Below are 23,111 nucleotides of genomic sequence, written 5' to 3'. Positions count from 1 at the left end.
ATGGGATCTTCTCGCTTCCCCTGTATCAGTGGCAGCGGCAGCCCCTATGGCTGCTAACAAACCCCAGGGCTGCCAGCCCGGCTTCCCTCGGTGCTGGGGACTGCCAGCTTGCTGCCAGGAGAAAGCCCAGCTTGTGGAGCTTCCCGGGATGCGCAAGGGAAGGTTTGCGTGGATGTGCATTCGTGTCAGCATACCCGCTCTGAGCAGCACTTGGGAAGCTCAGCGCTGGTCCTTGACTCCATGCGGCTTATTATAGAAGCCACGTGAAAAGGCACCTTTTCTCTTATCTTTGCTTTTGATGTGGCTGGGAAATGGCGATAATCCCTAGCGCCCATTTCACCTTGCCCAGCTGCTCAGGAGAGGAGGGATGTTGCAGCCAGGCTGCCACAGCTGAGAGCGTTGGAGAACAGACAGGGTCCCTGCGGCGGGGAGGATTTTTTTAAATCACTCCACTTTAAAAAGGAAATTTGCATCCCCTCAAAAATTTCTCACATGTTTGGGTAAAATACAGGGAATTGGAAGAGAAGCAGATTTCCCTCCCTTTCCCGGAGGGAAGCTGGTTTTTTTTTTCTCCCTGTCCTCCAAGTAGCAAATTAAAGATCAGAGTGAGTGGTAATCAAATTGCCTCCAAAAAACACCCTCTTTAGTAAAATGAATCGGATCCAGAATTCAAGGGACTTATTTGCCCTTTAAAAATAATTTTGTTTGGTTTTAAGTGGCATACAGTTTTGTTTGAAGTTCTTCAGTATTTTCTGAATGTATTCGCCTTTGTCATGAACTGGAGCTCATGTGATCACTTAATATCTTGTCTGCTGGGATAACAGAAACTTTACAGTTCTTGAAAGGCACATTCTTCCTTTAGCCCCCAAAGCCTGCAGGAAATCTGAGCAATGATAGGTGATACGCAGGTGTGTGTTAATATTATCTCATTAGGCGGGCCTGGAAGAAGTCCTTCCTTTAACACAGAACCAGCAATAAGGTACAGATGCAGGATCCCTCTCCTAAAGCACTTAACTAACACTAGAAGCTATGTTGATCTTCTTGAATATTAATTTATCTTGATCCTGTGTACCATAGATCCCCATTTTTGGGGGTAGATGAATCCAGCTTTTTAAAAAATTACCCCACAGGTTACGTCGGAAAGAGTCTGGTCTATTAGTTGTCATGTTTGTAAACCAAATGTTTAAAGATTGGTAGTGCTGCTGCAGTTTCAGTTTACAAAACAGTTTTTAGACCATTTCCACCACATGGTTTAGTAACAAAAACTCTGTGTGGCTTATCAGCTATTCCACTTGCCCATATATTTTTCTACTCTCTAAGCATAGTGATTATCTCAGAAATGCTATTGAAGAGAGTCTCATGCAATAAAAGGAGCTGTTGTTTCTTGTCTATGTCTCTTGATGAGTTGGTGCAGCACTAAATCCAATGAGCTTTGAATCAATCTGCTTCAAAAAGTTTTTAAAATAAATTGTATGCTGGAGATATGTAGTGAGTCTAGTAAACTATATTGTTCCAGCAGTTGTGATGTAGAAGTCTGTTTTTGCTGCTTAAATTTGCTTCTCTTCACGATAGAAGATTTTGAAGCCCATGTCAGTCAGGCAAGCTGCTGTATATTTGAGGCTAACAGAAACTCTTTGCTCTGGTCCTGCTGTCCCTAAGCAAGCTTGCTGTAAAAACTCCAAATTTCACTTTCTGCTGGAAGATTCCAGTGAATGTCAGTCTCTGTTTGAATGCGAAAGGAGGGATAAAGCGTCACAGAAAACCTGCGCGTGAACTTTCAAGTAATATGGCTTTCCATAATAGTCTAATATTAAGTGTGCTTTAATGTATTATTAATAAAATATTATTTAAGAAGAGTGTTAATTGCTGTTCTCCCTAGCCCTCCTGCCACATTCTGTTAACAAACAGTTTTGATTTTACTCAGTTTGAAGCATAAATTGGAATTCATCTGTGCTAAAAATCCATATGCAAATATTCGTAGTACTGCTTTGTGTAATGCAGTGGCATTTTTGGTATTGTATAGCCAGGTTCTTGCTACACAGAGCAAACACCTGATAGGTTTGGAACTTTCTCCTATAAACTCACTGGACTCCTGTTGCTGAAGTAGATGTTGGGTAATTAACTCGATGAAATCATACTTTTCAAACCTCAGAAGGGCTATCCCCTCTTTGCCTTCTGTACCTGGATCAAGGACAACTTCACTAGGTGACTTAGCAAGGTCAACAAAACCATCTGGGTAATCTGGGGTAGTTTGGGTTGAACCCTGGCAACCAAGTGCTGGTAGCTCCTCAATCTCCACTGCTGCTTCCTTCTGCTCTCTGTACAGCCAGAAACCTTATGGAAAGATCGGACCCCTGTAAACCCTTGCTTATGCAAGAACCCAGACTGGCCTGGTTCTTGTGGAATGATTCAATGGGGGTTTTGTGTTTGAATGAGGATTTCCAGAACTGGTTTTCAAATATAAATACCTGTTTAAATAGCCATGGATTCCTTTAAATTTCAAGACACTAGTGGTTCAGGGTAGTCAAACTGTGAAAGCATCTCCTGTCTGACAAATGCTCAATATTCTGTCAGATGGTTAATCTGCTTGATTTTGAAGTGCAAAGTGCTCAAAATAGGAGTAAGATAGCCATTAGTTGCTCTAATGATGGATGTGTCTAATCTGCCTACAATAAAATGGCTTGTCATGCTCTGAGGTGGTTAATGTTATTGAGCCCTAACTGTTTTTACAGATTGTTTTAGGGCCTAGTGCTGCTGAGATTATTTAGGCAAAAATGTTTTTAATTGTCTGTTATTTGCTAAAGTAAATTACATACAGTAATACCTTTAGGATGGTTCTATTTAAAATACTGCAATTCATTAAAGGCAGAACTGGATCTTTTAATCTGCCTTGCAAGCTCCATACAACCACAAATCCCAAGCACTGTGTGTTTATATGACACTTCTTTCATTTGTTTGTAGAGGGTGGAACTCCTCTAGGGAGTGAATATGCTTGTGGGGGGCAGCAGGTTTTGGCCTGTCAGGAGTCCCACTGAAGGGGTCGGATGATGATTAGTGTCTTAAAGGTTCTTCAGGAAGGGATGGGGCAATCCCTGCAAGACAACAGAAAGGCTTCCCTTGAGATGTAGCTTTTGCTAAATCTTGTTTCTGTTCTTGCTTCTGGTGCTGCAGTTTTGTGTGATGCTGAAAGGTCACCAGGGATTATTCTGGTGGTGACTTGATTAAACTGGTGGCAGATGTCCGCTGTAAACTCACTGTTCATGACCTGACTCCATTCCAGAGCATCTGCTACAACTTGTCTTTGCTCTCCAGTAATGTCCCCTCTGACACGGCCAAACTGGCTATGCTCACCTTGGCTGGTGGCTTCTCCACTCCTTTCCATCAGATTTGTCCTCTTGTCCATTTTCCATGGACAGAGCAGAGAATCTACTGCCCTGAAACCACACAGCAGGGTCAGTGGCTGAACTGGACAGAATATCCAGACTCTGGTGTTTGCAGTGTGAATGTGAAAAGACTGTGAAGCCTCGCCTACTGTTGGCTTTGTGTGCCTTGTGAAAATCCTGTTCTGTTCCCAGTGTGCCAGAGGGGCTTTCTTCACTGTAACTTCCTCTGTCAGCTGCTCTTTGCCAGTTGTTCCTGTCTGTGCGTGGAGTGCAGTCACACGAGGAGCATCCCCCTGTGCACATCATTTTTCATTCTGGATTGCATTAACACAGAACTAGAATTCCAGGTCACTTCCCTGGCTGGGTAAGACAGATGCTATTGCCAAGTCAGCAAGGTTTTCCTTAGTTCAGATGGCTTTTTTTTTTCCTTCTCTTTTTATGTCAGCACTGCAAATTACATGAGTGTTGGGATCCTCACTGTGCTATTTCAAGGGAAATCTGAGATTATTGCTCTGGTTGACTTTAGATAAGAGTTTGGCCCTTCTTAAACGGCTTCATCAGACACAGTATTATTCCTGCTTTCATTAGATACATGTGAAGGATGGAGTTAAGAGTCGACCTGGGAGATGCTGGATTAGGTTAGTTCTGCCTCTGTGGCCCAAGAAGCCCTGCCCTGAAACTAACAGGTATGCCAACATGAGCCAAATCCAGTCCATTTTTCCATCCTGAGTAGGTGTTGCTACTGCCTGGCTGTGTTTTCATCAACATTTTACTTGATTTTGTTGTTGTTGCTGTTGTATTTGCTTCGTTGATGATAAATGGAGTATTTGTAATTTGTGGTTTCCAGCTGAGATGAAAAGTTGTTTTGGTGAAGAAGTACAATTTTGAAGAGCAGGTTAAAGGTGAGAGGAAAGAAATGTTCTTACTCCATGTTATTATTTGGAAGCTGTGATGAAGAAAGCAAGCTGTAGAGAGGTTTGGCTCCGTATCTTCAAGGGTGGATACCTGAATGATATGAAAACAATGAGAATTAGTTATCTGAGTTAGCTCACAGTGTCTTTGCAGATGAGAGCTGTGCTGGCAAGATAGGAGTCGATTTAAATTCCTGAGTTCCAGCTCCGGGTCTCATCCTTGACCCTAAGTAGCATTTTCTTACAGACTTTGATTCGCAATCCTAATGAAACAGACTGTTGAGATCTGTAGTATCTTGCAAAGTGTTGGATTGCTGCCTTCCTTTGGATTTGTAAAAACCCCAGTCTGCCAGTATTTATGGGAGGATGTAGCCAGCTCCCTGAGGCTCTTTTCTTGTTAGCTGGGAGCAGCCGAAGGCCCACAGCCAGGCACTGGGGAACAGGAGGAACAGAGACTTCGTTGAAATTTAGGTTATCCAGCTGGGGCCCCAAAAGTCTGGTATGTACATACCTAGACACTGCTGGATGTATGTATTTTCCCATCTATGTTTTCCCTTTGTTTGCTGTGTAGTGGATGAAATGGGCACTGAATCATCCATACAATGTAGCAATGAGTGATTTATTCCTCTAGCTGTAATTTTCATCTTCAGAGCAGCCAAGAGTGCTGCTCCCATTTGACATATGTTCAATGACATATACGAAAATTCCTATTTTGAGGCTAGTTCCTAGTAGGTAAATGCATGGAAAATGAATTGTCTTTTTCCCTTTAGAATTTGTCTTTCCCCAGTGTGGATGAACCTTACTGAAATGAGGAAGCTGTTTGAACTGCAGCCTTCTGTTGTTCCAGTTTTCTGAGCACCAAAAAATACTTAAATTTTTAATCCCTGGATATACATTAATCTTTTTCTGTATGCTTCCTGGAGTTCTCAAAATGCAAGGAAATTGCTCCTAATGCTAAATCATTTTAACATAGCTGCATGCAGTTAAATTCAGGCTGAAGCACATTAATCCAAGCTAAGTAGTGTTTGTAAACCTCAGTGTTTTCAGAATCTAGAAACTAGATTCAGGTTTTGTCATGCCACAATTTTTACGTACAGACCAAAGATTCTTCTCCCAGGTCTTGGATTTTAATCTGATTAGAAAAACAGCAGGTGGGGTGGGACAAGGCTCTGATAAGTCCCTGGACCCTGGCAAAACGTTTTTTCTGTAAAGTAATTTCTACGGAAGCTCTGAGCTTCATGAAGAAGCTGTGCCTGTTGCCTTGACCTTAGTGGTATTTAAAATTTTTAACAAGGTGAATTATATTGTGGAGAACTAAATCCTGGCTTTCACCAGGATTCTGGAGGTCACTTTCCCATTGTTCCATTCAAGATAAAGGTGAAAGTTGTGAAATTAGATTGTTATGCAATATTTTATGGCTAACAGAATGGTGTGGGGTTTTTGTTCTTATTGCATTAAATCAACAGACTTTAATTTTGACTTCTCCTGTTCCATTTGCTGGAAAATGCCCTCCTGAATTTCTTGGTTTAGAGATTCTCTTTTCAAATGGAGATGTGGCTACAGTGAGGAACAGCTGAATAGAAATGCTTAACTTTTTTTGTCTTCCATGTTTGCTGAGAGCATCTTGAATATTTCCTGAACAACCATTGTGTTTATATTTTTTCCTTCTTTTTTCCCCTCCACCTCTTCTTCAGCCTATTCCCATTCTTAAGATGCCTGAGGCCCTCCTCAGCTTTGAGGGGAGCCCCAGATTATTTGAGTGACTCCTTTTATAATTATCCAATTATCATTCACAGCAGTGATACAAAGAACTTGTGTGAAATTTACTCCTTTATCTCCTTCCCCATCTGAACTAACAATCACCTCCTCCAGAGTCTTGCAACTCCCACTGATGCTCAGGGCATCTGTTGTTTTGCATCCTTGATGTTCCAATAATTGGCTATCAGGCTTTCCAGGTAAACTGCAGACTTTGCCTTCATGTATTAGCAAGATAAAGGCTTTATTTATCAGGTTGCCTCTGCTCTGAGGAAGCACCATCAGGTTTAATTTAAAAGTTGCTATATAGCTATCCTATATTTTGAGGAGCACTGGTAAAACAGATCATCAGCTATTTTCCTTGCTTTCTTGTGAGAAAAACTTGCTCTGCATATTTCTGGAATGCCAGGAGTGGCCATTGCTGTAATAGAGAAATAACAGCTTTGTATTTCCTGTCAGAGATGGAAGACAAACAAAACTTTTTTTTTTTTTTCCCAGTGAAAATGTTTTGATATTTTTCTGTGTGGTCCATCTTGGCCAAATGTCAGTTCTGGGAATTCTATTTCATCTGCCTCAATGTTTCGAGGTTCCCTTGTTCTATTGATGCTGTTGGTCCTGCAGTGTGGTGTGTCCCAGGGCAGGGTGATGAGGGACCTACTGCTGTAGGTAGTACTCAGAAGTGCCAAAAGGGTTGAGGAAACCAGTTCAAAAAGCTGGAAATGTGCAGTGAGGGGGTGATGTTGAGCCCAAAACTCTCTGATTGATGCCTGCCTTTCTCAGTGAGTCAGTAAGATTTAGGCCTAATGGTAATTGGGATGAAGACTATCAGGTTACTCATCTAGGGTTCAATCCTTCTACTTTTAACTGCCAGGGGACACTGGATTTTGGTTCCCCATGTACATCTATACAACAAAGGAAGCAGAGTTATAAAGGGAATTAATGAAACTACATACATGACCTGGTTATCTCTTATAACTGAACTTCAGGTCTAGGTCACCACTGGAGTCGGTTGGGAATTCTGTGAATAATTATCACTGTCCAGAAATTACTATTTTTACAGTGCCATAAGGTTGCAGAGAGACATTCTGTGCTCTGAAAGATTTTCCTTACCAAGAATGTTTGTAGTGAGATCCCAGCTATGCAGATTAGGAATTTTTATTAATGGGGTGGGTTTTCCATCTGTTAGTGCAGTTTTTAATGTGAAGGAATACCTGGGCAAGTGACAAGATATGGGAATGTTCCCTGGAGGAATGATCCAATACTCGTGCTGAAGGTTTGGTGGATACTGGCTCTTGCTGCTGCTAGAACCTGGAGGTACCAGCTTACTACTTGTGAAGTGTGCAATGCTTTTGTTTTAGTTTTTTTTCTTCTTCTTTCCATGACTTCCATTGAAGCATTTATCTGTTTCAAAGGGAATAGAAGAGCTCTTTATTCCATATGTAGCATTCACTGGAGATATGAATTCCTGTTCCTGGATAGTAACTCACAGTTACTTAGAGTAAAAAGAATGAATTGTCAGTTACTGGTGAAATTCAGATTCTCTACTTCTGCTCCATCTGTGAGTTCTGTCACTAGACAACAGTCGCAGGTGCTGCAGCAGACATTCCTAATTGGAATGTAGTCTTTAGATTATCCTTGCTCACTGTGGGTGATTTACTGCCATCCACTCAGGGAACATTACCTTCTTATTTGTCTGAGTGAGGTTCAGACTCTTTGCAGTCTCCTGTGCTGTGCCATTTACTACTTAGTGGCAATGTAAAAAGCATGATAATAAATCCATATGGGGTGTAGCCATAATATGGGATAGAAAGGAGATGCAATGTTCATGAGGCAGGAGCAGAGGAATGCTGTTGGATCAGATGAGAATGGGAATGATGAAGTGAACTCTCTGTCTACAGCTTGCTTAAAGATCAATTTGAAAAATAATTTTGAGATTAATATATGCTGTATTTAATTTTTATTTGCTTTTAGACCTCTGTAATTTTTATGATATAATTAAGAAATGGGTTGAGAAACTTCGGTCTGTCTACATATGTCTGTAAAGTAGATAATTCACCTGTAAGTTCTCAGAAACTTTATATATCCACCACTATTCCTCAGTTATGTGGAGAGGAGTTTAACATTTATCACTGTGATGGTCTTAATTCAGGAGTATGAGGACACCTTTTGCCAAGGACCAGGATTCCAACTGTTTCAGGTTCTAGAGCTCTGAGACTCAGCAGGCCAGGGGATGTCCACCTGCAAAATTTCACCTGGCTTGGTGATGCTTACTCCTCTCTCAGAGCAAAGCAGGAAAAGATGCTGAACTACATATTTTGAGGCTAGGGGCACTTAATATGACTTGGAGGATGCCCACCCTTGTAATAGGTGTGCCAGCTCTTGCAATCAAGTGAATTTGTGACAGTCTTCCTTTCATGGGATAGAAATGAAAAAGAATATTTCAGTCCTCATACCTAAAGGGAAGTGCTTGTAAATGTGAATGGTGGCTTGGCTCTCAAAAGGCAAGTAAAAATCCAGTGTGGGTTGTTGTTATTCAGATGCCTAATTTCTGTGCTTAGTCATCATTTTGGGGGCCTGACTCATGGTTTTTAAGTGCTAGGGATTGCTATAGTGAGAATTACATATCAGCCTGTAATTAGATGCATTTTTTAACTAAGGAAACTGCAACAGTGAAGGGAATAGGAGAAACAAAACCAATCTGGGCATTCCTTCATAGGTTGTATTATTGAACATTTTGTCTTGGCAGCCAGCAAGCATCTAGCACAAACACACTTGCTGAGCCTTATGGACAAATGCTGAACATCTCCAGGTTTATGTATGCCCGGTTGGATGAAGCAGTAAAAGTGCACGTGAGATATTTATTCTTTCTATCCTGTTTAAGCCATTGCCTTTAAGTATATCCAGAAGGGAATGTCAGAGTGTGCAGTTTGAGCTTTCTGATCAAAAAATGGGAACAACACAAAAGCTAACCTATCATTAGAGAAATCATGTGTTTTGATAGTTCTGTTTAGACAACAGAACAAGGGAAAAACACTTATTTAGTGTAGTTCAGTAAATGCTAATGGGTCCAGCATCTGAGAACATGTTTATTTTTGCCTTGGGTCTTTGATGCTTTCTTTCATTTAAAAAACCCCCAAACAGTTTTGTGCTTCACTTGTCTAACAGGCCATTGGTACTGTAAGTCTTGTACTAAGAAGGTTGAGTTTGTTGTTTTTCCCCACCTAATCTGTAGGAAAATGTTGGTTTTACAAGTTTAGTACAAATTCTGTTTTCTCATCTGCTGCAGAACAGCAGATCTGCATCATGGAGAAAAGCAAAGTTCCCTCTGCTGGTGTAGAGGGAATTGGGCTGCTGGGGTTCCAGTGGGGTGTGGGCTCTCTTCTTTGTGGCATCACCAGGACAACATGTGCAGTGTGCTGTCACTTGAAATCAGAGGTCAACCTAGATGAATACGAGCTTGCTCAGCATTTTAGAGCTTAATCAGTTCTTTCCTAAAGAACTTCTGGCTTAGTCATTTGGTTTCAGGTGGTGTCTCGTGTGGCTCTGCAGTCTATCTGGTGAGAATGTTACTCCTTTCCATTTAAGATCAATAACTTGTTTTGCCTTAGAGAAATTAAAAAGAAACCCCAAAGTCCTGAGAAGTAATTTGTTTCCACTCATGAATTGCTGCCATTGTACAGGTATTTCTCAAACACCTGGATAACTGCTAAGAACAGATTAGCTTTAAACAAGTTTAAGGAAGAAATAGCCAGGCATTGTCGTTTCATCATCGCCTTTTTGGGTCTAAAGTGAATGGTCTGAATCTATCGCAAAGGAATATCTCCCAAAACACACTGGACAAGTCATTGAGCACATAAACATGATTTAAAAAGTATTTTTAAACCAACTTTCAGGCAATATTCCTGTCTTAAGATGCCTCATTTTAGGACTAAGTAGGTTGAATGATTTATTTAGTGCATTTTTATTTTTATCCTAATACTGAGTAGATATCTTGGTTTAATTTCTTGAAGGATGTTTAGGATTTTTGCTTGTTCTTTTTAGCAGCAGCTTTTAAATGTTGATACTGTAAAAGACCATAAACCTTTAGAAAGTTAATTCACGGTGAAAAGCACTGTGGGTCCTCTGGGCTTATGCTTTCCCTGAGCAAGCTGATACACCTCCTCTGAAAAGAGGAATGGGGAGGCACTCTTGGGATTTCTTGCCTCCTTTTCCTCACATCCCTCCCTGCCTGAAGGTGGTGGCAGTGCCTACTGTCCCTTGGGAATTTAAGGTGACATCATAGGCACGCCAGCTCCAGAATAACTTGTGCCCTGGTGTTTTAGAAGAGGATTGCTGTAATGCTTTGGATCGTTTCCAGAACCACCTCAGCTGTCACCAGCAACTCTTCCCACTTCAAAGAGTAATATGTTCTATAAATAGTGGTGCAAATTAGGCTCTGGTTTTGTCCCAGATCCCTGAACTTATGTCGTCCCCGGCGACAGGACTGTGGAGTGAGAGGCAGCAGGTTTGCCCCAGTGTCCAGCTTGGACAGGGCAGGGGGCACAGCTCTGACATAATTTAGTCTTGTCCTGGTTGCTGGCTGCTGTCAGGAATAGGGTGCCTTCCTTCATATATTCTTATTCTTACTTAAAAACTGAGTTTTCTCTTGGGAAAAGTGTCAGAACCCTCTTGTTGGCTGAAAGGAAGGGATTGCAGAATGGAGTACTCCAGAAGGAAAGAAAATGCTCTTGGAGGGCAGGAGGGAAGGTGGTGAGATGGAGAAGCCTTGGGAGATTGTAAGGGAGGTGGAAGATTGCTAGGGCTTAACACAATGGAGACAAGGAGCTTGCAGCAGCAGGGGCACTGAAGAAGAAGAAACATTAAAAGCAGAGAATAAAATACACATTTATGTGAAGCAGAATAGCAGAGAAAGAGCATAGGAAATTTGAGAACGAGTATATGGCTAAATCAGAAAGGCAATCAATTAAGGGTAAACCATTCAGTGAAGTGGACAGCTTAAGGACAGCTCAGTTGGTTAAGCAAGATAACCCAAGGAAGTAACAATTAATTAAAACAGCGTGAGGTAAATTATGATCTCAGAGAAGAAGCTCAAGTTTCAGATGGAAACAGATCACTTGAGTAAATTGAGGGTCCAGTTTCAATGGCCAGAGGTATAAGAGAGGCCATGAAACCATAAATAGGAGATGGCATTTTCATGCCACAGGATAGAAGAACCATTTTGCTCTTGAGATGATTGTTGAAGTAATGAGATTTGGAAGTGGAGTGATGAAATATGTGGAGTACAGCCCACTCACTGCAGCTATCTCTGGTACCTGTCCTACTTAAGAGCTGTGGTAGGGAAAATGTCCATATGGTTAGCAAAAAGACAGGAAAACAACATTTGTTGCTCTGTTTTTTTCATCCTCTGATTGCATTTTGCCAACTAGACAGTCCACAGGCTTGACATCTAGTGAACTTTGCTGAGGATTAGATTGCCCTTTGGGGCGCCAGCAGCTCAAGCTGAGGGATGATGAATTACAGCAGGCAATTCTTTGACTTCTCGTATCTCAAACTGGGGTTGGTTACTGTGGTTTTAGGGTGAGACAAACCCATTAAACCAAAGATAAACCCATTAAAGGCATGCTTTGTTCTGTCTGGATGCCATCCATAGCATTTCCGATGAGATGACTTCTCACTGTATGTTCTAGTAGGATCATACACATTGTTGGCATTAAATGGATGCATACATAATGTGTACTTAGAACTCCAAGCTGCACTGTTCTGGTGATATTCAGCTACTTCAGAACTCCTTGGCCACATGCACTTGGCCTAGTTTTGGTTCCAAGCTTTGGAACAGCTCTGTGAAGGTGAGGGATTTGTGGGGGCAGACATGGAGCTTCTATGCTTCTGGTTGTCAAATGCCAGCATCTTCTCCAGAGTGATCTTGCTGTGCAGGAGGCAGAGTGCAAAGCAGTGAAATTTTGGGTCTTGGGTGTTGTCTTTTTCTCTCTTCTGCAGCATTTCCATCAGGTAGCTTCTGCCCCAAATATGCCTACTTCCCAATGGTTGTAGGAATATACATGTGGGCACCTGCAGGAAATTTGTGAGAGATGTGCAGTATAAATCAACTGACAATGGACTTTTATTTCAGTGCATGAAAACACAGAAATGTCTTTAGCAGGACTAATTACTACATCAGGTCCTTTTAGTTTAGTTTCCTATCTCTGTCAAGGCCTGGCACCAAATGCTGCAGAGAAAGTCATGCAATAAATGTAGTAGTGGTAGTATGATCTCCCAAATAAATCAGTGTCTCAGGTTCTTAGCATTTTGAGACTTCATTTAGTCTTCACTAACTTAGTTTAACACCCCATTCCAAATAACTGCTGTTACTTTTAACAACCTTTCATGTTCTTGGTGCTTACATAAATAATCGATTCCTTTTTAACCTTCATTAGCTTAATTTAGGAAGTGCAGGTGTTCTTGGAATGGTTAATTCTTAAATATATGTCTTATTCTTAGATTGCTGCTTAATCACTTTAAAAAATGTGTTTCCCCTTCAGCTCATATACCCTTTTTATACTAATTTGCTTTTTTATCTGGTTTATTTTTAGATTGTGACATTGTACCAGAAAAGAAAATGTCACCATGCTGTTGAAAACTAAATAGCTCATCTCCAACTCTGTAGTAAACAGTTTAATTACTGTGGAAATGGAATTATTGCTCTCTAAAATTGTTTGGTTGTTGCTTCTAAACTATCCTTTTTTCTACATAATTCACTGCTTTCGTTTCTTGAAATGAGTAGCACAGACCAACTGACCATGATCCAGTAGAGCTTTGTAACTTATCATGCATTCTTGAGCTGCAAGGTGAGTTTTCAAGATGAATTTGAGACCTAAGAAGGTGGCAGTTGGACTGCCCAGTTAGTGGATGCTTTCAAATCAGCTGTATCAGGCCTGGGAGCTCTGAATGTAATGAAAGGCTCAGTCAAAGAAAAAGATATGTTGAGTTAACTTTTGTGTAGTACACATCCTGTAGGTGTGAATGTGGAAGTCTTCTCGTGCAGGTCAAGAGACTGACATTTATTTGCCTGATAGGGCACATTTTTTATTTTTACTCAGTAGCAGGAAGGAAAACCACAGACTTAGTTCATTGTGGAGTAAGTCCAGTGCTGTCCCAAGAAACTGGGGACAAAGAGGTCAGAAAGAGAGAATGTCCTTGGCAGCCATCTCTTGGGGCCAGGGACTGTGGGATTCTTGTTTCCAACATGCAGTTTCCACAATGTTCCTAAATTATTATGCGTTACTTCCAGTCTAAACTGATGAGTTCAAGCTCAATCAATAAACTAGAGAATCTGCCACCTTCCTTCCCTCACTCCCCTCAGGATCCTGAATGCAGTGTTTCATGGGCCAGTGGTTTTATTGATTATATATCCCCAATCAGTGCTTTCTTGTTAGTGAATAGTAGATCCAGCTGTAACCTTACCTACCAATACCTGTACCAAAAATTATCCCTGACACACTCCAGAAATCTCCCAGGTTGCTTGCATCACTCTGTGTTGCTCTTCCTATGGGTGTCAGGGGGAGAGATATAAATCTACTAGTGGACCCAGAGTTTGCGATTTGCAGGGATTTCCTTGAGTCTTTTAAAAGAGGCTTTTATTCCCAGCACTATGCCTCACTCTTCTGGAATTGAGAATGTGGACTCCTGGGTAAAAGTGAACTCGGTTGGATACACTAGCCTGAGAGACTGCATGGCTGTGAGTTTTATGTCTTGTTTGAAACTGCTGGTTTATAAATTCCTCCCTCAGATCTTTTCAGAACCTAGCTCAAGTATTTTTAATATTTAGATTTCTTTGGATTATCGGTAGTCTGTGAAAACTGAAGCACAGCAGCTAATTAAACTTAGGAATTCGACAGTACTTCAACCCAAAATAGTTTCCTGTGATACATGTGGCTGTATATGTCAAACTCTTCAGGCTTGGCTTTTATTTAGAATTTCATAGTGTTGAAGTATATATATTGCAGGCATTTCAAGGTGGCATGTTTTGCTTTGTTGTAGTATGCCAGGCAGCTCCCTAAACAGCAACAGGTCTCCTGTTTACTACTTTTACTCTAATGGATCCTGTAACTGGGTTCTCTCAGAATAAAGAAATCTATAAAGGATGGGAAACTCAGTCAGAAAGAGAAGGGGAAAGTAAAATTTCAGACTTGATTTCTGCCTGGAACATTTCCTGTAGCTGTTCTGCAGCACTTGGAAGCCCAGGGTTTCCCAGACCCACCCACTCATGCCTGTGCAGGGGAGATGTGATCGTATAGCTGGGGGCGGGTCCGACAGATGGCAGAGGCAGGAGAGGTGGATGGAGAAGAAAACATCTTGGCAAAGATGGGTAGGAGTCATAGCATGTAGTAATCTCTGTGGTTTGTGTTTGATGGGCTTTTAGGAATTCTAATATCACATGGAGTGTTAGCTTCTTAAATGCCGCTGGATTGGGCAGAGGGGGAAGTTGGATAAATTACATTTTCTGCCAGGATTTCAGGCCTATAAGAGCTTAGTACATAAATCATGTTTATTCCCTAGGAAGCTGTTTCATTGCTCTGGATAATGGGGTTTGTGCGTTCCTGGTTTATTCCCAGCAGCACAGGGCATAGCACAGCAAACTGCTTAGATTAGGATAGACTTGAACGTGCTTCCTTTCTCCTGCTCACCTCTTCTTTTTCACTGCCAGCTCTCTGTTTTCTACTTCTGCTTCTTCTTCTGTGCCTGTGCAGGAAACCTCCCCCCCCAGAACCACTAAACCATTGTGGTGTGTTGTGAAGCTACCTGTTTGTAGTGAGTGCTGCCAAATATCATTTGCTTAATGAGGCAAAAGAGTGTGCAATGGCTTAAAAGTTGTAAATATGTGATGACCTTGATGGCTGAAGCTGTTTGGATGATATAATGTATAAGGACTATTCCAGAGCCCTGACAAGCTGTAGTGGTGCCTTTGAACTTCTGGGAGCTTTGGAAGTGTGAGTTTTGGAAACTCTGCTTCCAGCGCCATGTGAATATTTGTAGTGAAAAGCCAAGTTTATGTTCCTTGATTACACTGGAAAATTCTTTCTAGTGGGTTGGGAGAAGTCCTGCCAGCTCTTTTTAGGGTCTGGAATAGCTCAGATGATAAGCCTCTGCATGTCCTTTGGAAGCAGCTGTTAAGTAATAGAAATGCAGATTACATGTTTAGATGAAACAAGGAGTGCTTAGATCCCCACTGCTTAAGTCTGACCCAGGAAATTCCCAGTGTTTTATACACCCTGGAATCCAAATGGATAGTTGTGGTGAGCAGTGGATTGGTGCTGTGACTCTGTCCAAAGGGACTTGGCACAGGTGAGGTTGCCAGTGAAGGAGCAGAGTGGCTCAGAAATGAGATGATGTGGGAGGAAAGTCAGAAAATATCTCCTGGACTCCTCCCCACCTCCTGTTAGAGACTCCTGAGGTTTCTTTGCCGTAGCAAGCATTGGACAGAGAGGAGGTTTGAGAATGCTTTAAGTAATCACAAGAGGCATTTTACAGAGAGTTGTTAGTAGGTTGGCAGCACTGTTGAGACCAAATGGCAAAAGATTACTTCTCCATCAGCATTTTGTCCTTTCTAATGTAGTGCTAGTGGGAGTAAGGCAAGGTTTGTTACTGAGATATGTTCAGAAAGAAAAAAAAAAGAAAATCACTTTCCTGCGTGCAAAATGGAGCTTTGACAATCTCAAATCCATTAATACAACACACAGCTGTCACTCAGCCACTGGGAATGAAAGTAGGAGAGTAGCAAAAAGAAATTGTGTAGTCCAGCATTTGCTTTTGTTTTATCATAACAGAGTGCCTGTGATCATCAATAAACTTGATTTTTGGGTTTCACTGGGCCTACAGGAGAGAAAGGTGTGAAGACAAACAGGGTATATGGCTTCTTGTTCCTGGAACAGGTGTCTGGAGGTGACATGTGAAAGTGTCTCAGCTGATCTTCCCAGTAAGAACAGACTCATTTCAATCCAGAGCTGTTGAGATCTTATTTCAGTAAGTCTGTAAAGAGGCAAAAGAGTTCAACTGTGATGGAGTTCAGTATGAGTGCAAGGTGACTGCCATTTTACTTTTTTCTGTGGCTTCACCAAAAGAGACTTAGAAAGACTTGGAATTGGAGTTTCTCATAAAAAGAGGTTCCAATTTGGATATGTCTGTATTTTAATCTACTTAGGGCCTTTAGCAGAGTGTTTCCGTCAATAAAGCTGATTTTATAGCACCTAGCACTTGGGCAAGATTTAAAACACATTAGCAAAATCTCAAAAATTAAGCTTTTACCTGTAAACAGGGGAATTGCAAGTTCAAGATGGGTTTCAGATAAATGGCTCTATTTTAATCTGTGGTAATTTTTCCATTCTTGTTCATCTGTTAGAAGCCATCTGTCAGCACACAGAAGGACCACTGAACTCAGTTCAGAAATATCTCTGGATCCTCGGCCAGCTGATGATCAGCTGTTCACAGAAGTGATGTTGGTAGTTGCAGCATCTAGGGCTGTAAGTCAAGTCCAGTGTCAGTCCTTGGTGATGCATTAAATCCTGGCTTTCATCCAAAATCAGACTATTACAGTTTAACGAGTGTATAATTCTGGGTGTACAGAAGCAACAAAGAGCACACTGTTTTGTCAATGTCCATTTCAAGGAAGCTAAAGAAAGGCGTTATTCGGCATTTATTGGATTATTTTCCCCTTTTCAGTCAGTTGGAAATGTGATATAACTGGAATCTCAATCATAATCCACTCACTTTAAGGAATTTTTCTCACTGGCAAATTTCATCCAAATTATGCAGAATAATAGAAGTCTGAAAAGTAGTGAGTTCCTACCAGTTTAATGAAAAACTGGATGAAAGAGAGAGGTCAAGCCCAAGACTTCCTATTTTGTTTGGCCTCCTGTTTGGCTGATCAGCTCATCCTGCTGGCTGGCAGGCATCAGATGGATACTTCCCAACCAGGCAAAACTCATTTCACCTCCTAAACAATTGATAGTTATGAGATGTGGGAAGCAGTTTCTGAGAAATGAGAGGAACAAGTTTCTCTTCAAAACCGGGCTTCCTTCAGTCTATTCCTTCAGATTTATTTATCCGTCTGTGATGGGTTAAAACTTTCCTCCAGATGTGCACCTTCATATGACTTTGAAAATATATTGGGTTTTCATGCCTTTTCCTGTGATACTTTTACATATTCTTGCCTCTGTCGTATGTATAGTCAATGGCAGCCTGGTCACCTACAGTTTTTGCATCAAAAACCACTTGGAGTGACCAGTGCAAGAGTATTCCTTTCCTCTTCATTTCTGTTGTCTCTGCTTTTAGAAAATCTGTGTAATGAAGGAATTTTTTTTTTCCTTCTGTCTAGTTCACCTTCTATCAAGGGGCATGACTGAATTGATCAAATTAGTGAAAAGCACTCTATGGACTTTTTTGGATTGGAGCATAGGGGCACTTTTGCAAGGAGCATTACTTAGAGGGCTTTTATCTGGGTTGCAGAAGCAGGTGAAGAAGTCACTGTGGTGTGATAATTGACTGCTTAGACCCAAGTGGGACCTATCAACACTCTAGATAGTGCAAGCTCAAATGTAAGATTAGAGCTGCTCAACTGATTTTTAGTGAATCTCTTTCTCCTGAGAGAAAACAGCCACTCTGTGCCCTTGTTGAAACCAAATATTTCTCTGTGCTTGTGGTGGCACAAAGCAAGCAGCAATTTCATTGGCAGGAAGGAGGGAAGTGGTGGGAACAACTAATTTGTCCCTCCTGCAGCAGCACTTCATGAAGTGTAACTTTGTGTCTCAGTTGATGGTTCTGCTATTTTGCAAGACAGCCATTCATAAATTTCACTTCATATCTGTGAAAACTGCTCTCCCCCTGCCAGGTTTATAAGATTAAAAAAAAAAGGATAGCACTTGAAGCAATTAATCTTGTCCCCTGACCCGCTCCCCTTTGCCTCTGAATTCTGTGACAAAACCACCGGTCAGTGCAGCTGTGCCAGTTCATCTTTCTGACACTGTGAAGGATGTGTGAGCAGAGATGTTAAACCATCGGATGGGGCTGCTGGCAAACAGTATCCTTCCATGGGATGCTGTAGACAGGCAGAAGAGCTACAGTCCCTCTCTCACAGCTCACCTTTGCTGCAAAAACCTCCATTGACTTCCTAGGATCTGGAGCAGCAGGCCTGGCTTCATGGACTGGAATAAAGCTATCAAATGTAGATCTCTTTATCTAAGGCAGTTGTTCCTTTATGGCCATTAGAGAGGAAGTAAGTGTTTAGTCTGATGACTAAACACCCTAAAAGGTGTGGTCTCTATGAGGAAGGCTTGGAGTGATCTCAATTTGCATTTCAAATACTGTAAATGAGATGAACCCTGTGTCTTCTCTGACACAGTTGTATTTAGGGGCTGGTGGTGGTGGCATTAACAAAACAAAGGACCAGTTCCAGTGGATTTCAACATTGTGTGAGGTTTCTGGCTGCCACCCAGAAACCATAATTCGAGCTCCTGCTCAGATTCCTCACTTCTCCAGGAAATATGGCTGTTCATTGCAGTTCCCAGGTGAGATGTCAAATCACTGCTGCTGTCTCTCCTTGATGTGGTTGGGAACAATACAGACAGCTCAGAGACATCCTGCATTCCAGTAGATTTTACTGCATAACTAATTTGGATATCTTTGCTATTGCTAGTCACAATTTGTGGTGGTTTCCTTATGATACAGCTCTTTTATATATCTGATATGAGAGTCTTAGAAAAACTTCATCTGACCAAGTCCTAGAATTCATACTCTATAATTCATACCTTAAAATTTGTGTTTCAAAGCTTGCAAACAGGCTTTGTGCATAGGAATTTGAAGCAAGTTTGCATAAATCAAAATGTCTTTTCTCTGAAAGGAAGTGATTCAATAGCTTTTCAGATCAAAGCTCCTCCATATTTAAGTAAAAGAACTGGCAGGAGGAAATGTAAACTAAAAGCTTGTCAGGTGATCTGCTAGACTTTTATTCACTCAGTTACAGAATTATAGAATAGCCTGGGTTGGAACAAACCTTAAAGATCATCTCATTATACTCCCCTGGCATAAGCAGGGACACCTTCCACTACATCAGGTTGCTCAGAGCCCTATCCAACCTGGCCTTGACCACTTCCAGGGATGGGGCAGGCACAGCTTCTCTGGGCAACCTGTGCCAGGGCCTCACCACCCTCACATGGAGGAATTTCTTCCTAATACCTAATCTAAACCTACTCTCCATCAGTTTGAAGCCATTCCTCCTCGTCCTGTCACTCCAGGCCCTTGGAAATAGTCTCTCTTCATCATTCCTGTAGGCTCCCTTCAGGCACCAGAAGGCCCCAATTAGATCACCCCAAAGCCTTCTCTTCTCCAGGCTGAAAAATCCCAATTCTCTCAGCTTTATATCTTGGTTTCTTCTAGTTCACAAACATTGTTCCATCAAAAAGGTAGTCCTGGCAAATTTTGGCCTCATCTGTATTTCTCCAATCTAAATAGGTATTTCTCCAATCTGTAGGTACAATCAAAATCAAACCCCATTTTCTATGACACTTTGAATGTGTCTGGAAAAAAAATGTATCACTTGTATATTAAAAAAAAAAAAAGAGTTAAACAAAATCAGTCAGAGATTAGGATGAGGTGCTGCAATGATTCACAGCTCAGATTTTATCTTCTAGAAGGCAGCAGGGTTTGTTCATTCAAGGCCAAGGCAGCAAGGATAGGGTAACCATATCATCCCACAGGATGCAAAAACAGTTTTATCTTTCTTTTGTAGTCTGGGAAACAGAACTGTGAATTCTACTGTGTGGGTGGCACCAGATCAGTGATTTTAAAATAGGTAATGAAAACCCAAATATTATCTGGATAAATAAGAGTAAGGAGTGAAAACTATATTCTCGGTTTAAATAAAATACTTTGTTTCCCTTTTAGGCACCTCAAAAAAGCCTGGAAAAAAGTTCTAAAAGATACTGATGATGCAGAAAAGGTGCAAGTGCTTGATTTCATAGCTTCCTCTGCAACTATTAATTTGGCAATTTGTAGCAAATTATTGTTAATTTATAGTTTAATTTCTTACTTTAAAAAGTCGCAGCAGCTCTATTACTAAGCTAATGAAGATGGTATGCATGAATTGTCCTTATTCTGTGGTCTCTGCAGTGCAATCTCTTTCCTTTCATGCAGGTTGCAGTGCCAGGCATGATTTACTATCTGCAACCTTTTTATTGTCCTGATAACTTTCCTCTCTTGAGGAAGTTGGGGGAATATTACATGATCCTTCTAAAGTCCAGACACCAGAAATTGCTGCAGGGGGCATTGAAATAGGCTGAAAGTTTCATATCAAGAAACAATATAATAATAAATGTGAGGAGGAGAACAGTCATGACTTTATTAGTCTTCGTTAAATCTTACCATATTGTAGAGACCTTGCCTGGAGAGTAAATCAGATTATCTCTGTTCTGCTCTGTGATATCCACTCTTTTCATATTTCTTTTTCATTGCATTTAGACCTATTCTTCAAGCTTAGGTAGCTGAGTATTTTCAGAAGTGAACCTGTGCACAGCAATGTATTCTTGATTTAGTTGTTGTATTTGGCAAAGGTCTTAATTTTAGCTAGAGCTTCAACCATGACTGCTGTCCCAAAAACCCAATTTGGTATGCTTTTGTGGATATCAAGAGCATTTGCATTGGCCATTTTCTTATTCATTTGGTACTTGTCCAGGTGATCTTTCTTAGGAAGACATTTTTAAGATCATATTTGCAAACAGTTGTGCTGCGGATAATTTTCAATTTCATCTTGAGTGGGGTGGTATGCCTGGAGTAATAAGGTGCTTTAAACACCATGAAAACCTCAAAGTCTCAGTACATTTTTCAAGCTAATCCCCAGTTACAAGTATTAGATTGAGCTTTTTAGGAAAGAGAAATTCAATGTGTGTGACCAAACCCAACAGTGTTTTCACAGAATATTCAGAAGCCAAATGCCAACTGTAGCTTGAAGCTCACTGATTGTAGTAGAACCAGTAATTTTACTATTATTGAATGGCTTTGTAGCATTCTGTAGGGCCATAAAATTCCCAGACTGCTAGCTTGGAGAAAAAGATGGCCATGAGTAGAGCCATTATGTGGCAGTTTGAGAGAGCTCTATTACAGCTGCAGGCATTGGCTGCTGCCTACTCTGAGAGATGGGCCTAGATTTTTTTGTCTGTACTTGGATGGCATGGGATGCGTGAGTAATGAGAGGTCAGTTTGTCCCTGTAGTTGGCAGGGGGTGGCTACCCTAGAAATAATATTTGCAGGCTTTATTTAGAATGAAATATTTAGGGGTGGGTCTTGAAAAAGATAGAATAGCCACAGGAATTATGGAAAGAGTAAAAAGCTTTGTTCATAGCAAGAAATTCAGGAAATTTCAGCCTTTTTGCTCATCAGAGGGGAGGCTGAAATTTCAGCAGCCTCCTTTAAGGATCTCTTAAAGGAGGAAGGAAAAATAATTTAAAAATCAGCCAAAACCTGAAGTGCCAAAAGATCAGACTCTGAAGAGGGTGCAAATTTATTAAAGACAGTATTTTATTAAGCAGTGATTTTGGTTTTTCCCCTGCCACCAAAACTTCTTTCAAAAACTTGGGGATGTGTTATTCTTATGGAAACATTACACCAAAGACCTAATGAGGAGAATTTCAGGATTAAATTTTGAGACTGTTAGAGGTGGTCAAGCCAGATGTGTTTCAGAGCCACTATTGATACTAATCCCTGAAGTATTTCCAATAGGGGTTGCACATGCTGGGAAATAGGTATTGATTTAGTTGAGGACTCCATCTTGGTAGGTCCTCCTGCCTCTACCGGGGGGTATGTAGATGGAAGCAATTAATAAATTGCAGTGAAATGGAGCTGTGCAAATCTTCCCTAGTGAACCCAAGTGACCACCTGTGCTCTGGATTCCAGCAGCTCCACAAAAACCTGGTTGTGAGTGACGACCTGATGGTTTTGTCTTGATAGCAACTGAAACTCCAAAGCCAGGTACTATTTTTTTTCTGGGCCTTCAGATTCATTTGATCCCAAAGCAAAACAAGGGAAGTTGAGGTGAATGGGAACTGCCTTGTAAAGGGAAAGTTTATGTCCAGCTGTGCTGTCAGATCCTGGCTCCATTTTGCAGTCACCTGATCAAGATTAGCATGATGCCACCTAAATCCAGGTAGCTGAGCAGAATCTGACTAAAGCAATTCATTTCACAAATTATTTTTATCTCAAACTTGAATGTGAGCCTCAGTCAGTATTTTAATGCTCCATTAAAGCCATACTGTAATGAAATAATAAGTCTCATGTTACCATTTTTGAGCAATGGTTGAATCAATGCCCTTGTTCAGTGAGAGGTCTGCTGGCATTTGCTGGGACCTGCAGGAGCAGCATCAGGCTGTAGTCTCTCCTGTCCTCTCCCCATCCATGTGCTCTGGATCATCCTTGTTTTTTGAACATTTCCAGGAATGGTGACTCTACCACTTCCCTGGAGAAGCTTTGTGAAGGTTCCTTCCTCTTGTTGCTGCTGCCTGACAAGTGGCTCCCCATCAGTCTGATCTTTTTCACATTAATGTAGTACATCTCGTTTGCATGGATTTAAAAGGAAAAAGCTGAGATGAAGAATTTTGCTCCCCCTGCCTTGCACAGTGCTGGTAGTGCTTACATGCTCCATGTAGGACAGCATCCCAAAGCAGCTGGAGAAATGGTGCTGTGCTGGGGAGGCAGGAACCCCCAACTGCAGAGAAGAGACAGCTAAAGAGCTATGACCTCCTGGCTGACAACCCATACCATGGAATTGTCCATTTTTTCTTTTAGATATTATATTTGCTGCATTTGGGATGTTCAAAATAGCTCCTGAGTCATTATTGACTGGGACTTGAGTCAAACCAGGATGTGATTAAGCATTAACTGTCTGCAAACTGAAATCAGACTGCAAAGCTTGTTAACTTAAGATGAAGAATAAGTAGTTTGGAAGTTTTATGAAGGCTTTGAGGATGGATTCAGGTTAAGACATGAGTGCTGAGGCTGCCTTTTGCTTAGTGACCTGCCT

At 41.2% G+C, this 23,111-nt stretch overlaps 1 protein-coding gene across 2 annotated transcripts in view; it reads left to right on the top strand.

Annotated features, from left to right (window-relative positions):
* Window positions 1-23,111, top strand: part of ST8SIA1 (ST8 alpha-N-acetyl-neuraminide alpha-2,8-sialyltransferase 1) — a 124,842-nt gene that overhangs the window by 621 nt on the left and 101,110 nt on the right. The gene's annotated exons all lie outside the window — the stretch shown is intronic.

The sequence above is a fragment of the Corvus cornix genome, chromosome 1A (assembly GCF_000738735.6).
Source record: "Corvus cornix cornix isolate S_Up_H32 chromosome 1A, ASM73873v5, whole genome shotgun sequence".
Classification (NCBI taxonomy): Eukaryota; Metazoa; Chordata; class Aves; order Passeriformes; family Corvidae; genus Corvus; species Corvus cornix.
The sequence above is the reverse complement of the archived record's forward strand: the minus strand, read 5'-3'. Positions and strand labels throughout refer to the sequence as shown.